The 14,977-nt window shown below is 41.0% G+C and overlaps 1 protein-coding gene across 3 annotated transcripts in view; it reads left to right on the top strand.

Annotated features, from left to right (window-relative positions):
• The first annotated feature begins 3,799 nt into the window (after nt 1-3,799).
• The window catches only part of LOC131681359 (uncharacterized), an 833,365-nt gene continuing 822,187 nt past the window's right edge, over nt 3,800-14,977 (top strand). Inside the window, exon 1 of one of the 3 annotated variants that reach the window (XM_058962114.1) lies at nt 3,800-6,321. The gene's annotated coding sequence lies outside the window, so the exon portion shown is untranslated. The remainder of the gene's footprint in view (nt 6,322-14,977) is intronic. The other 2 variants (XM_058962115.1, XM_058962116.1) reach the window with 2 other exon arrangements.

Genomic DNA, 14,977 nt, shown 5'->3' with positions numbered 1-14,977 from the left:
GCGTCTGACGTTTTGCACATCCTGTCCTAATTTCGAGAGGCTTTCGGCCGCCCGCATCGATTTAAGGACGTCAGCGTAACTACCCTCGTCGGTTTTCACCAACAGGGCCTCTCTTCTGTCTTTCACCTTCTTCTTCTTCGCGGGTCGAGGTGTTTTTGACTTCCGCTTTCTACTGACCAGCTGCCATTCGCCATCTTCTGTCGATGACGCCTTGTTGCTCCACACTTTGTACCCGGTTGTCGACTTTCGCCTTTTTAGGCTGAGAATTCTCCTTCTTGGGTCGCCGCTCTGCGGGATCCTTCGCACCCGGATGCGCACCTTCCAAACGACGATTGGCCTTACTGGTTGCACGTCGTTTGGCGTTGCTCCGCGCACCTTCACCAGGTGACTGCCTACGCCGCTTCGCAGACTTGCCCTCCATTAAGCGCTTTGTGGCCGATAAAACGAAGTCTATCGCCTCCTGCGCCATCGTCGCTCAACCGAGGAAGGAGGGGATACCTCTATCGGCCTTCTCTCTTCCCGCCACCCTCTTCATGTAGGCTAGCGACTCGAACAGCCTGGCGGAGCACCAGCAGGTTCTGTTTTAGCTCCTTGCTGATGTTGTTTTTTCCGCTCGTGAACTCGATAATACTATCGAGTTGCTTGACTACCGCCCGCATCGCGGGTAGTGGTCCGCCAAGCGTGCTGGTAGTGTCATCTCCTACCACACCTAGTGCTCTCTCGCTGCTGTTGTTTACAGCCCTCGTCACTCCACTGTCAACCCTTGTCGGGAGAGACCTCGCCAAACCCCCTTTGGCAAAGGAGTTTAGCACCGTAGTCATTTCCTCCTCTTCTTTGCACCCATTTTTGTTACTTCTAATTTCGCTCATACTACTCATACTACTAGTCCCACGAGTTGCGCGAGAAAATAGGTCCGCCACGCCAGAGCTCCGCATTAATGTGGTAAGGGACGCTTACTAAGGGGAGTGCCCAGGTACCCAACAGGCTCCGTTAACGATCGGGCATCTTTTCACCCCCCCCCCCCCCGATCATTCATCGCTCGGCACGGGTCGCTTCACGCCTTGGAATTGGGGTTATCGTCCATATCACCGGAACGGGAGATCCGTAGCGCTATTGTATGCCGGCCACTACACAGTCCCCCTTCGCTGTCAGCATACGACCATAATCCCAACGAGTTGGCTACCCGATCTTTCCTATGGTTACTCGAACCCCAGTTGGCACCGCGGGGAGGTAGGGATAGGAGTTCCTGGACAAGAGGCTAAGGACCACTGTGGTGAACCACCGGGTCTATATTTCACATTGCCCAGACATTTGCCAGCCTTGTAGGCGGTCTTCAGCAATGTGATTGTTCGGTAGTTGCGGCAATCCAGCTTTTCTCCTTTTTGTAAATGATGGTAACTATGCTCACCAAACAATCCTCCTGTAAAAGCTCTTCCTCTTAAATCTTCTAAATCACCCCGTGGATTGCGTTAGCCAATTATCCTCTCCGTGTTAGAACATGTCAAATGGCATTTGATGCATATTATTCTTCAACCATACCTCAACTTGATCCGTTGTTGGAAATCGTCGGCTGCTCGCGTACACAGATTGATTCGCGCACTACTATCATCGTCTAGTGATTCGCCACTTATATGTCCGTCATAATACTGCTTCCACCTATCGATCATTTCAAATATATCGACTTGTGGTACATAGCCTTCGCAAGAATGATTCGCCATCTCGTAGAACTTCCGTGTCTTATTAGCGTCGTATAGTTCCATCGCCTTATTATAATGATCAACCGCTTTTTCTGCCAAAAAATGAAATTCGTGGCGACGCTACCAAGTTTCAAAGAATCTTAACACCAAGTATTGTTTCGAGCTAATCTCGTTTTTTTATTAGTGTTAATGAAAAGAACTAGATCAATTTCAAAGTAACTAATTTGTAACAATTTTTATCAAAATACGCGGAAAACTGCATGGAAGAAAAAATAGTTTGGTTAGTCAAAAATATGTAACAGGACGGCAAGAGCGGCAAAAAGCGTGGCACCGCCACTGCCCCGAACCACTTTCTATTGGGGTGCTCAAGCGGCATTCGTAACTCTTCTGTAGAGAATACCGTTAGTGTGCAAGCTGTTGGAAGTTTTTGGCACATGATCAAGCATCAGCTAGATTGTTTCTGGAAGCGGTGGACCAAGGTAATGTTGCCGACTTTGACGAAAAGGACGAAGTGGTTCGATGAGAAGATGGTAGCAGAGGGAGACTTGGTACTGGATGGAAAGAGGAATAGTTGGATTAGGGGGCTCGTACCCGGAAGCGACGGACGGATACGTCAAACTGTCGTGAGAACTGCGGGGGGTTTGCTGCGTAGACTTGTCGGTGAACTTGCGGTCCTAAATACAAAGTGTGACGGTAAAACTGGGACCGGTGTAGTGTGTCATTCCGGTGAAAAACATCGAAAGTGTAGGTGAAATTGAAATAATTTTATAACCTAATTAAAATTAATACATTTGCAGTATAAAGCTTCACTGCACTGCACTGCACCAACGGAACTTGCTGCTAATAACCAGTGTTTTATTCACACTCCGCTCCCTCAGCTACTTAAAATTCAAAATGTTCGGTTAGTTAGTTTAGTAATTACGTATTCGGGTCGGGTTTTTCAAATTTTTAGGTTCGGGTCGGGCTCGGGTTTTCCAATTTTCAACCTGTCGGGTTCGGGTTTTCAAAAGAAAATTTCTCTGGCTCGGGTCGGGTTACGGATATTCTATTTTAAAATTCTTGGGTTCGGCTTATGATTTTTTTGTTTTTATAATTTCGGATCCGCGTCGGGTTTGGGACGGCGCCGATGGTTGAGTGATAAGTGGTTGAGTGGTCAATAACGGAGTAGCAGCCAGGGGTGGTCGCACAAGCTCAAGCTCTCGAATCTGGGTCGGATTTGAGTCTCAGTTTTCAATTTCTCGGGTTCAGGTCGGTCACATTCCTCGCCGGCAAACAGAATGTCTGTGCTTACTATCGAGATATCGCTCGGTACCAGTCGGATGTTTAGCGTTTACGCAAGACGTGTTACGTTTTGGATTTTAGTGCTCAACTGGCGCCAATTTGGTGCTAGTTTGGACTTATCTAACTATTGCTAGTTACTGACGAGTAGAATACGAAACACCAAAAAACCAGACTTCATGTTAAGCACATGCACAAAAATTTTGTCTTGTCCAAAATTTTTCCCCCTCGAGAATTTTACATGGAATATCAGCCCCGACTAATCTGGTATAGTTCAATGATAATAACGAAATTTAAATTTCAGCAATTTCTTTTCGGCGCAGAGCTCTGTGTTTTTCCTTCTGTTCCGAAGCTGGCGTGGCATAACCTACCGCACTAGTCGCTAGTGTAGGTGTTTTGTTGTTGATTTCCTCATACTAGCCAGCAGCAGCACCGCCATCCGTGCTTTCAGCTGACATCATCATCATTATCATCAACAGCATCGCGTGCTCAACGAAATGATTGCTGCGAGGGTGTTGTGTTTTTGGGCACACATACCATCGCACCTTGCACTGTACACTTACAACGGCCGGATTGTTTCTTTGGATTACCGTTCGGCACGACATGGCACGGTTGTCCCGTGGCAAGGATGTAGTCTTATCACGCACACTCGTACCCTTTGCTCTCGGTTGCTATAATCAGCTAGCTTCCGCGGTAAGCGGTTTGGGATAGGATGGAGGAAGGATGAGAACGAGATTGCTGAACAACATCAACAAGGACGGGACTTGGAGGCTCATGCTCGCGCTTTACTCTCGTCAGTCTCTAGGCGTATTTGCTGTTGAGTGTACGGGATCAACTGACAGACCGCGGGTCTCGGTAGAAACTAATCACCGGAGTTCTATCTCGGTTCTATGCTACTTCCTTCAGTGTTTTGCATGTTTTCCAGCCATTTGGGATTATGAAACCGAGTGCTAGCTGTCCGTGGGACACATGTTCGTGTCAATCGAAATCAATCAGTTTCACTCTGAATCATTGTGTTTCTGTGCTAATTAAATAAGAAGAATATTTATTCAACGTTAGGTTTCTGTTGTACGTTCCGAATAACGTTAGTAAGTAGTCGAAAAAGGATAGGAACGTGCCATGAGAGAACATTTTCCGTGTGCTCCGGAACAATCGACGGAATTTCGTTCGGTATTAGTAACGATGGTGTGTCACACAGTTAATTGATAGATTAAAGTTGTCCTCGGAGGGCGTTGGGTGGAAACTACGTGTTGCGATAGCTTTTTTCCTGCTTCTGGAGCTTGGTGGACAGACGAGATATTGTCGCCGGGGTTTTCGCTGGCGGGGGTGGTTGGAAAACAAAAACAACAAATTGTGCGAGCGCTGGATTGTGGGTGGACGGGTAGACGAAGAATACAGACAGATTGACTGAGCAGAGAGAATAGTTGTTGAGAGAAAGCTAGGCTCTTCTACACACACGCACATACGATGGAGACTGGTTTACTGACGAATGCAAACTAGTTTGGAAGGTATGCTCGCGGTCCCATCACACACACGCGTCCCAATTGGTCAGCAGTAAGGACTTCGATTCTGGATCAGTTATTCAATCAAACTGTGCTGTTTTTGTGTTTCCTAACTCTTGTAGTTCGTTCAGTGCTCCTTGCTATATTTGTTTGTTTTTCTGAGGACGTGTGTAGTTGCTGTGAGGTGCAATAAAGAATAGTCATCTACAAAGCCATGGTTATTGGATCGACCCGTAGGCGGATGGCCCTTTTTCCCCGAACTTATATCCCGCAAAAGTAATGTGTCATTCCACGGAGAGTCTGATGGATCGAGGTAAATCCTTCCTATTAGTAGCTCGTGTTCCACCAGTTTGTGAGTGTATCGGTATTTTTTCGGTGAGAATTCTGAAGATTTAGGAATCCTGGAGCCGAGAGTAAAGCCCAATAAACGCAAATGTCTGGCTGAGAGGCTAACGGTAGACATACCGGGAGTTCCCATTGTGAGGGGGTGGGAAAACAAATTCAAAAGTGGCCATAAATCCTTACTTCGTGTTGACAGTGAGCGTGGGAGAAAACACGTTGTTACCGGGAGAGTTTATTGGCGGTAAAGGACCAGACGCACGTGGGAGGTTGGTTTGCTCCCGCCATGAGGAGGATCCCGGAGAGGCACAGAGCAAGAGAATAATACTTTTCTTATCGTTATCTGTTGGTCATGTTTAGTAAACGAGTGTGTGTCTCAATAAGAGCGTGTTCAAGTCCTAGACACGAGACGTCGTAGTCTGTAGTCGTAGAACGCCTCATTCATGAAGGTCTGTGTTCGTGTGGATGTACTCGTTTTCCAAAGAGTACAACCCGGTGGTCGCGGTGTGCCATGAAACGATTTTCCTACTGGGTTTCCAATAGGAACCATTTTCGGTTACTTTCATACCTTTTCTACGAAGAACCACAGCTGGAGGATTACTGACAGCAAATCAACTATATTCTGCTGGGGAAAAAAACGAGTGAAATCACGTCGAATCGGTCATTCACAATAAAACCACCGGCGGTTATTCCTGAACAGGAGAGTAAGTGAGTGCAGTCGGTGTGTTTGTGCGGAAAACCAAGGGAAAATTCTAAACAAAAGCTTACTCTTGCCAGTTGTGTATTCAGTGAGTGGAAACAATTGAAAAAAGCGACAACAGCCCTTAGAGGATAGCCATGCACTCCTCAACCGGATGAAGCAGCAGTGTACTCTGAAGAAATAATCCTATAGAATTTGATGCTTTCGATGGTCCTCGCCGTAGTGAAGGGTATTTGTTGAAATATTGTGCTCTGTACCCTGCCGCTGTGCTTTCCTGTCGTTTCCAGTATAAAGGATATCTCTCTAGAGCCATTATCCATTTCTTCAAGTGTGTCGTAGCACCGCGTAACAGCATAACCGTCTAAAACGAGCCTGAAAAGGAACAAACAGTGTCGTCTGTGTCTATTGTTGTTTGATGTTGTTATTGTTGTTATTGTGCAGGAAAATATTCAACTAAACAAGAGAAGCTATTTATATGCAAACGAAGAAACCGCGCCGTGAGTGTTGTGTTTTACTACAAGCACCCAATTGTTATCCATCCATGTGGCTGAAAACTACCCTATAAATATTTGCATAAGTTTATGCAAGATGTTCATCCACTAGCAAGAATACTAATAACGAAAGAACGCTAGAACCGGCTAATCTGAAGCAGAGCAAAGGATTACCCCCCGTCGGATAAGAATTGAAAGGGAAGCTTACTGTGCTCCCCGATACAAGCTAGTCTAAGTGAGACCATATTGTATTATTTATAGTAGTAAAAATTGAGAGTATGTGCAACAGTGTATAAAGCAACTAGTAAATTGTGGTAAGTGTGAAAAATTCACTATTCTTCTGCTTGTTTTTGATTATCATTTTAGGATGAATTCTATTGTCTTTGCCCCCTTTATATTTAGGATATAAGGGGTCTCAAAAAAACGTTCAGGTGACTTTTTCTTTTGCATTTCGAAGGTAAGATGTCCACGAATTGTTTTGGGGGGAAGGGGGGGGGGGTTGCTTCTCTAATCTTCCGGCCATCACATCACATGATTTGGTATTCTTAGTATGTATAACAAACATAAAGATGTGACACAAGGTGCAAAAAACGCACAAAAATCCTGTCAATCCTATTTTCCATTTGAATTGTCTGCTCTAAAGATATTACCAAAGGTCGTTCATAAATGATGTCGCGTATTGACAGTTGGGGATAAGCCATTAATTATCGAGAGAAAAATTAGTACTAGTACTAGTGGAGCGGGGTTAATAAAACCAACAACAATTTATAAACTTTTTTCAACAATTTCATATTTTAGTTTTTCCCTACCCTCCCTCCCTTTCCATATTTTAGTTAGTATTAGTTTTGTCTGATTTATTTCACATCCTAAATGTATCTCTCTACAAGTAACATTTCCTTAACCTGATATAAAGTTTACGCTAACAGGTTGTCGTTGCAACTAAACATACGAAATGCAAACAAAATACAAATTTTCTGCGAGACATTGTTTATGAATGGACCCCAAACAAAAAAAAAATCCATAACGAATATCACGTAGCATCGATGACAGAGCAGTGGGATCAAGGCCAAGTTCCCCCTGGGTTGTGCAAAACTGAGAAATAACATCAATTTCAGCATAGAGAACAGACATCCATCTCAAGCGTAAAAGTTGAGTAGGGGTCACATCCAAATGTAATTGAGAGGTTACCACCAGAGGTGGCTCCGTCGTCGTTCCATTTGGTGCGTGAGTGTTACTGAATTGATATCCAAGTTATCGTTATAATTATTGGATATGCTAGTATGGTAGTCGTAATGGTCTAGCCAATATTTGTTCAAATGTCAAAACAAGCATTTTAAAATTGTTTGTTCGAAACTGGATGTTTGATCTCTATGACTTAGTTCTAACAATTAAAATCTTAAATTATTTACGTTTATCAAACCATGCAATCATAATTACACACTAGAACAGGAATAATAACTGGCAGAATACATAGTTACAGGGAAATTGGTATTCGTAGAAATTACGATTATCAGTGCTCTCTGAATTAGTTAATAGTCGATTGATCCGCTTCAGACCTAGGGGACTCAAGAGGAGATCAGGAACAAGACAGAAGCGGAATCAATGCGAAGTTTTAATTGCATCAACTGACGATTTAGGGGACTTGACGTTACATACTTTGAGACAAACAGGCGCAAAATTTAGTCCTCCTCCCGAGGACCGGTGTTTACTTGGCAGACAGTTGCTAATTAGTCGATTTTGCAAATTTTGTCTCGCGGGACGTACCGAGATCCCCTAAGCTCTAAGCTGCAGTCCTATTGGCCCGTTAAAAAAAGATGTCCACGAATTGTTTTGAGTATCTTTCTTTTGTGATCAAATTTTGTGTCGAGCTATCTAAATGCTAATTTATATCTAATCTACAAATAATTTTAAATTTCTTAAATCACACGGAATCTGAATTTGCCAATTATATTTTTCAGCTCAGTAGATCGAAAAAACGTTTTTATTTGTTTATCTCCTTAGGGTGGAATATAGCATAGTATTTTTTTGATAGTAAGGTTTAAAAAGCTTCAAAAGCCTGGCTTGTAGTACATTGGCACTCTTTTTTGGCTATTCTTCCCCACAGAACTGCATCAAGGTAGTTCTTCGTGGGGAATCAGGAATCAGAATATTTTGGCTTAAATGGCACGTTCCCCGTATGTAGTCGGGGATTTGTGCCTTGCCGTGTGTTTTCATCATTTCCTGAGCGGAAGGAAACCCAAGTAGCAATTTTTGTTTCAGTAACTATTTCATAACCAGTTGGTAACAAAAAATAGGTGCTGTTGCAACTGATATCTAACTTCCTGCGCGACCCAAAAAGCGCAGTTTTAGGCTGATTTTAAACTTAATTATGATTGAGCAAAAACTAGTTCCCGTTTCGTTGAAATAACGATTCGAGAATAGCTAAATGAAATCATATTGTTGTCAATATGTTGAATGTAGGTCGCAACAAGATTATTAAATGATACTTTTTTGTCGTTCACCTGGACTGTCAATCGCAACTGAAAAGTAACATCTTTTCATACAAATAGTCAAGATTATTTTACCAGTGGAAATGAAAATGAAGACCAAGTCAAAATACATGTTGAATATTTAAATATGAACAGTAGCGTCATTCTTTATATCAAAAATTGCCAATGAAGCATAAAATTTTACTGCGCATCAGAGTCTATCGAGTGATATTTTATTCCACTTCTTATTATTTCACGCGCTCTTGGTGAAACCAAATTATAATTAGTATTTAAAAACAATTTTCAAGGGAAAAACGAATCCGAATATTAGAAATCCAATGCTATTAAATAAAACACACAATAATCATAAATCAGGAACATAAATTGTTTTAACGGTAGACTTTTATAAATGTTCGCGAGTCGGTTGAGGTTTTATTCCCAATACAATAGAAAATGATGCATATAAGCAACATGGCTTTCAAGCCATCCAGGGCCAAATTTAGGATGTGATTTGGATGCGTACAAAACAATGCACTTTTCGAATAAATTTATATCAGTGAGCAAAGATTTTTATTTGCGAACTTCTATTATTCCAGCATACGTTTTGTCTCCAGCGAACAATTTTCAGTTCACATCAAAATATGCCTTTCCTTAGTATGACCCTGTACTTTACTAATATTGTTGAAAACGTTCTAGTCGTATTCTTGTCATACGCACGTATCAGACACATGTCATCGTTATACCTTGAATCACAAACTCACACGTATTTATGAAAGGCATTCGCAACACTGAATTGACCAATTCATAACTAAAGTTCAGCAAAATAATAATTAAGTTGTATTTTTGTTTACATTACGTTGCGAAAATTCACCGATGATACTTCATGCGCTACACTTCATATTATACAGGCGTCGAACTGTACGGTGGCGCCAACTATAATATGTTGGGTGTATCGGAAAAATGTAAACATGTGACATGAATGATTATAACGAAATCTTTCTGTTGCCGCAGTAGTAGTATTAATACCAATAGTTGAACTAATGGGTTATACTCCTATGCGAAGCACAGGGAAATCTCCATTAAAATAGGAGCTATTTTAAACCAATGGCAAATCAAATATATTTATACTTGCGCATCTTATAAAAATGAATGGATATGAATAAGGACTCAATGGTTATAGGAACTGAAATTGATAATAACGCAACCAGTGTTACACATATGTTCCGTTAGTGGACCACGAGATAACAAATTGAAAAAGAACTTTAGTCGCAACTTTGATATTTTTCCAAAAAATAGGAACTGAGAGTATTTGATTGCTGCAATATTTTTCTTCTTAGTAATACATTTATCGATAAAGGGTGCTTTCAACGTTTTATTTTTATCTTGGATTATTTGACGGCTGAGTTAGCATGTGATCATAATTTTTTTTCATTATTTCAGTTTTCGCAATCTTGTGAATCATTACAAATGGCAATCCATTGAACCGAACTTTCCCTAGTTCACCCAGTTCCACAGTATTCAGTTATGGCATCTAGCTCATCAGTTTTTGAGATTATGAGAGACATAAATTCGAATGGTATCGAAGCGCAAAAGCAGGCAGTCAATGCACATTACTCTTTTTCAATATTCGAACTAGGTTTCTATTACTCGATGGTCAGCCGTATGACTTATTACACGACTAAAACTGAAACTAAAGATGTTGCAAACCCTGAAGGGCAACATTTGGAAACAAGCAGTTCTCTACAACTTTTTTGAAGAAAAATACAAAATTTATAGGATGCCATGGAGTTTCTAGGCCACTCATCATACCGACAACATAGTTTTGTTTGTTTTTCATACCCATTTAACCAAAAATTAGCCTCGTCTAAAAAGTAGTTGTTTTATGTAAAATATCAAAATTCGAGAACATAGTTCAAGCGCAGATTTTTTCATGGGGAGTGGATCTAAAAATGCCGGAATTTGGTCTACACGGTTTGTTGACGGCCCCCTTTCCGGGTGGAGTTCTCAAGAAATTTTTGCATTCATAGACAAAATGTCATTCAGCAAAACAATTACAAAAAAAGAAAATTGAAAATTAACATATGGACTAGAATTTTCAGACGCTTCACATATTAAACAAGGAATTTTCTAAATAGTATTACTCCTAAGATAACGTTATTTTGTTTTCGGAAGGTACTCTAAGTAAATGATTTGTTTCAAATTCATACTACTCGATCCACCCATCTTCTTCTCAGTCCCAAAATTATTTTCTAATATATTAATTATATGATCTGTGTGGAAAGGATTTAATCGTTTCGTTTAAAATCAGTAATAATATACCTGCTATTTGTTTATATTTTCCAAAACACCGAACATTTTATAGTTGGCGCCACCGTACAGTTCAATGCCTCTATAATGTCAAGTGGAGCGCATGAAGTGTCGTCGGTGAATTTTCGCAATGTAATGCCAAAAAAAATACAACTTATTTTTCGTTTTGCTAAACATTAGTTGTGAATTTGTGGATCCAGTGTTGCGAAAGCATTTTGTTAATACATGTGAGTTTGTGCTGAAAGGCGTAATGATGGTATGTGACGGATACATACGTATAACACGAATATGACTTTGTAAACTGAAACGTTTTCAGTAAGAATCTTGGTGTTGGACAAATGTGCAATTGTTAAAATATATATCACAAAATAAAAATCGTAACTAAATTTCAACAAACTCTTCAGCATCAGCAATCAGTTCGGAACATTAATGAACATGTTATAGCTAGCAACATAAATGACCATTTGGTGACAAAAGATGTTATTAAATAACCTTGATGTTATCTATGTTCAACCAGTGCAACAAAAATAACTTTATTGTTTTCTCGTTGCAACATAGTTTGGACTTAGACGATTAAAACTAGTTGCGATTTGCTACTTGGGTAAGGACAAGGAGGTGTGGGGAAGTAGAAATTGGAAGGGTGGGAAAAATAACAACACAAAAACAAAAATAAACAACAGGTAAGTTAAACTCACAAGTAATTCCTGCGAATAAGCCTAAAGCTCTTTACCACATTGGATAAGAAACTTTAGTATGTCTCTGAGTTTCAGTCGTCCAAACATGGTTTCGTCTATATAAGGACGGCTGAAGACTCGAAATCGCAATTGCGCTACCGCTGGACAGTTGCATATCAGATGATATGAGGTTCCGTAGTCGGATTCACAAAGATCACATGAAAAAGACTCAGCGCGCTGAATAGTTGCCATGTGATAATTGAGTTTGCAGTGGCCGGTTAAAGCCCTGGTCAGCATGTCGCAGTGGAGCTTCGAAAAATGTAGGAGATTTTTCGAAACCACTGGGCATGGTTGTTCTAGAAATGCCTTTGTTTGGCGACACGTTTGTAGATTTCTCCAATATTTGCGGTGCTCGGACGAAGCCCAGGACCGTATTTTTCCCTTATCCAACTTGTCGAAATTGGCAGCGCGGGCTCAGGACCAACGGAGTCAATCGCTGAACCTGCCCTGGCCAATTCGTCAGCCCATTCATTTCCAGTAATACCGCAATGTCCGGGCACCCAGACAAGGTAGATAGTGTTGACAATGCTTAGTTCTTCGATTTGGGTTCGGCACGCGATCACTTGGACCGGGATTTGTCTGAGCTAAGGGCCTTGATTGCAGCCTGACTATCGGAGCAGAAGTTTATAACTCTGCCGGACAAACTCAGTTAAAGGGCCGATTGCACCCCGCACATAATCGCAAAGATTTCTGCTTGGAATACAGTACAGTATCTACCTAGTGAGTGAGATTGTTCCAATCTCATTTCACGACAGTAGACACCAGCACCAGCACGTCCCTCCATCAGAGAACCGTCAGTGTAACAGACCACTTGCGTTTGTTGTTGTCTTTCCATATAGCCAGACAACCACTCCTCTAGAGAGGGAATCTTCACATGGAATGTCTTGTACGAAAAACTACAAGTGAGTGTTATATCGCTGGGAGCAAGAATATCTTCACCCCATGTAACCATTTGTGACCACAATCGTGTATGACTGGTAGCAAGATCAATGATTACTGTTCCAAAGCCCAGTAACCTGCAGTCTGTATGCACATGATAGTGCTTCTTGTTTGAGGTGTATGTGTAATGGTTTGATATTTAGAAGTGCCTCAAGAACAGCAGTCGGAGTAGTGGTGAAAGCATCAGTCAACGCCATGAGCCATCCTGAAATTTCCTTAATTCCGTGAGTATTCAGCCACGCTCAGCTCGGATAGTCCCCGGTTGTAAACTCACCCTACTCCAACTGAGAGTCTTCCAACGAAGGAATTTCTCCCAAGACCGATAGCCGTTATTCAGCCATTTAGCTCCCAGCTTTTTCGAGATTATCTGATGGTGAAACTACCCTGCTCCGAATTACATTTCCACGGCGGTGGAATTTCTGTCGGTAGCGATATCTGTTTCGTGAGCCAATTAGCTCCCAGCTGATTAGAATCTACCCAACTGTGAATTCATCGGCGGCGGATTTATTCCGATACCAATGGTTGTTTTCGTGTGCCAATTGAGGAATTCCACGATGATCCGTCCGAAAAGCTCTAAAATCGTGACCGATCATCTAAGATTCCGATAACATTTTACAGGTTTAACCGGCATGGAAGACTAAACATTTTCCACAATCAATAAGATTATTTTGACTCAAGCGCAATTTTTTATAAGGGCGTAGACGTTTCTACGTGCAATAATTTCAAAAAATTTTTGCTCGATTGCACTATTTTATACAGTGAAACTATCTGAGAACGAGTTACAGGGAATGGATACTTCTGCACGAAAAAAATATACACTGAAAAAAAAATTGTTTCATTTTTCACAAAAACAAAAATTCAATTTCAAATTGCAAAAAAACCCATTTTTTCTAATTTTTTAAATTTTGTCAACAAAAACCTAAAGAGAAAAGAACATTTTTAAATGTGATTCCATGATGGAGAAATTCTCAGAAAAAAAGTTTTTCTGACAATAACTTTATACATGTTTTTAAATTTCATACAAATCGACATATAAAACTGTAATTTTATTTCAGAATATGATTCTAAATATCATTTTAAATCAAAATGCATTTAACAAATATCTTGAAAAATGCGATAGTTTTCGAGATATTTGGAATTTTGCTCCAACATGAACAATTAATTCATGTACTTATGTCCTTTTTAAAAGTTATTCGCGTTACCCCATCATAAATTGTCAAAAGTGTCATGTTTATCGTTTTGCAGACATAAAAGAAGCTGTTTCAATGTATTTGGATCATGGAGAATCTTTAAATAAAAAAGTTTTCCTAACAACAACTTTTGACAAATTTTCATGATTCATACAATTTGCAGTCAAAAGTGGAATTTTATTTTTGAATATTATTCTAAACGCCATTTTAAATCAAAATTCTTATAACAAAAATTTTCTGAAATGTAGTAGTTCTCGAGATATTTTAAATTTTGTTTTAACAACCCAATTTTTTACCTTTTCAGAAGTTATTCGTATTTCTCCATCAACAGCAATTAGTTTTTCGTAAGGCCCATAACATTTCCTGTAACTTTCCCATTGACATCAAGGCGATATTGTAAACCGTTTGCTATAGCTATATAAAAACAATCAGTATTATTCAACCATAGGATCTGATAATTAAACTATATAGTTGAATTATATTTTGGTTGTTTTCATGTAGCTTTCAGGATATTATAGAGCTACTTTCTACGAGATAGACAAGGGAGAATCATAACTACGACTGACGTTCTTCGGCTCGACGCTATGGAACGCAGTGTACGATGGAGTATTGAAGCTGAACCTCCCCAGAGTTGTAACGATTTTCGGTTTCACGGATGATATGGTGTTCCAAGTAATCGGATAATCACTAGAAAAGGTGGAGACATTCGACACGGAGACAATTGCCCATCATAAAACAGAGTTGGTGATGACTAGCAGCCGAAAGGCAGCAACAGGCGAAAATCGCGGTCGGAATATATCATCGACTTGAAGTCACGACGATTATGCTAAGGGGAAGGCTGTGAGAGAAACCACAGCTTTGCTTGAGGCGCCAGTGTACTGTGCACCACGAACCATCTGGAATCGCCGGACCGAAGCATGTGAGCAGACTAGTTCCACCGTCAGAGACAAGGTCGAGTGAAGCGCTAGCGGTGGGTCGTCGAGTTTTCAGCGAACCAGAAGCTACGCTCCATCCGGTATTGCCGAACCGACCTCGCCAAGTACTGGTTGGCCCTTTGAGTAGGATTTATGGACTATCCGAGTAGATTGCGACAAAACTGGAAGCTAAATGACTCACGCAACGGGCATCGGTATCGGGAGAAATTCCGCCGAGGAATAAATGGCTCATTGAGATGGCTCGTGAAAACAGGAACTAAATGGTTCACAGAAACGGGAGCCAAATGGCTAACGGAAGTTCACCACTGCGATTAGCCGAATAGGTGTTCGGAGCTAAGCGGCTCTAATGTATCATTTTGTCTTAAGACCGAATCAGCCTCCCCACGATATAACGCTT

Source organism: Topomyia yanbarensis, chromosome 2 (assembly GCF_030247195.1).
Source record: "Topomyia yanbarensis strain Yona2022 chromosome 2, ASM3024719v1, whole genome shotgun sequence".
Lineage (NCBI taxonomy): Eukaryota > Metazoa > Arthropoda > Insecta > Diptera > Culicidae > Topomyia > Topomyia yanbarensis.
The sequence above is the reverse complement of the archived record's forward strand: the minus strand, read 5'-3'. Positions and strand labels throughout refer to the sequence as shown.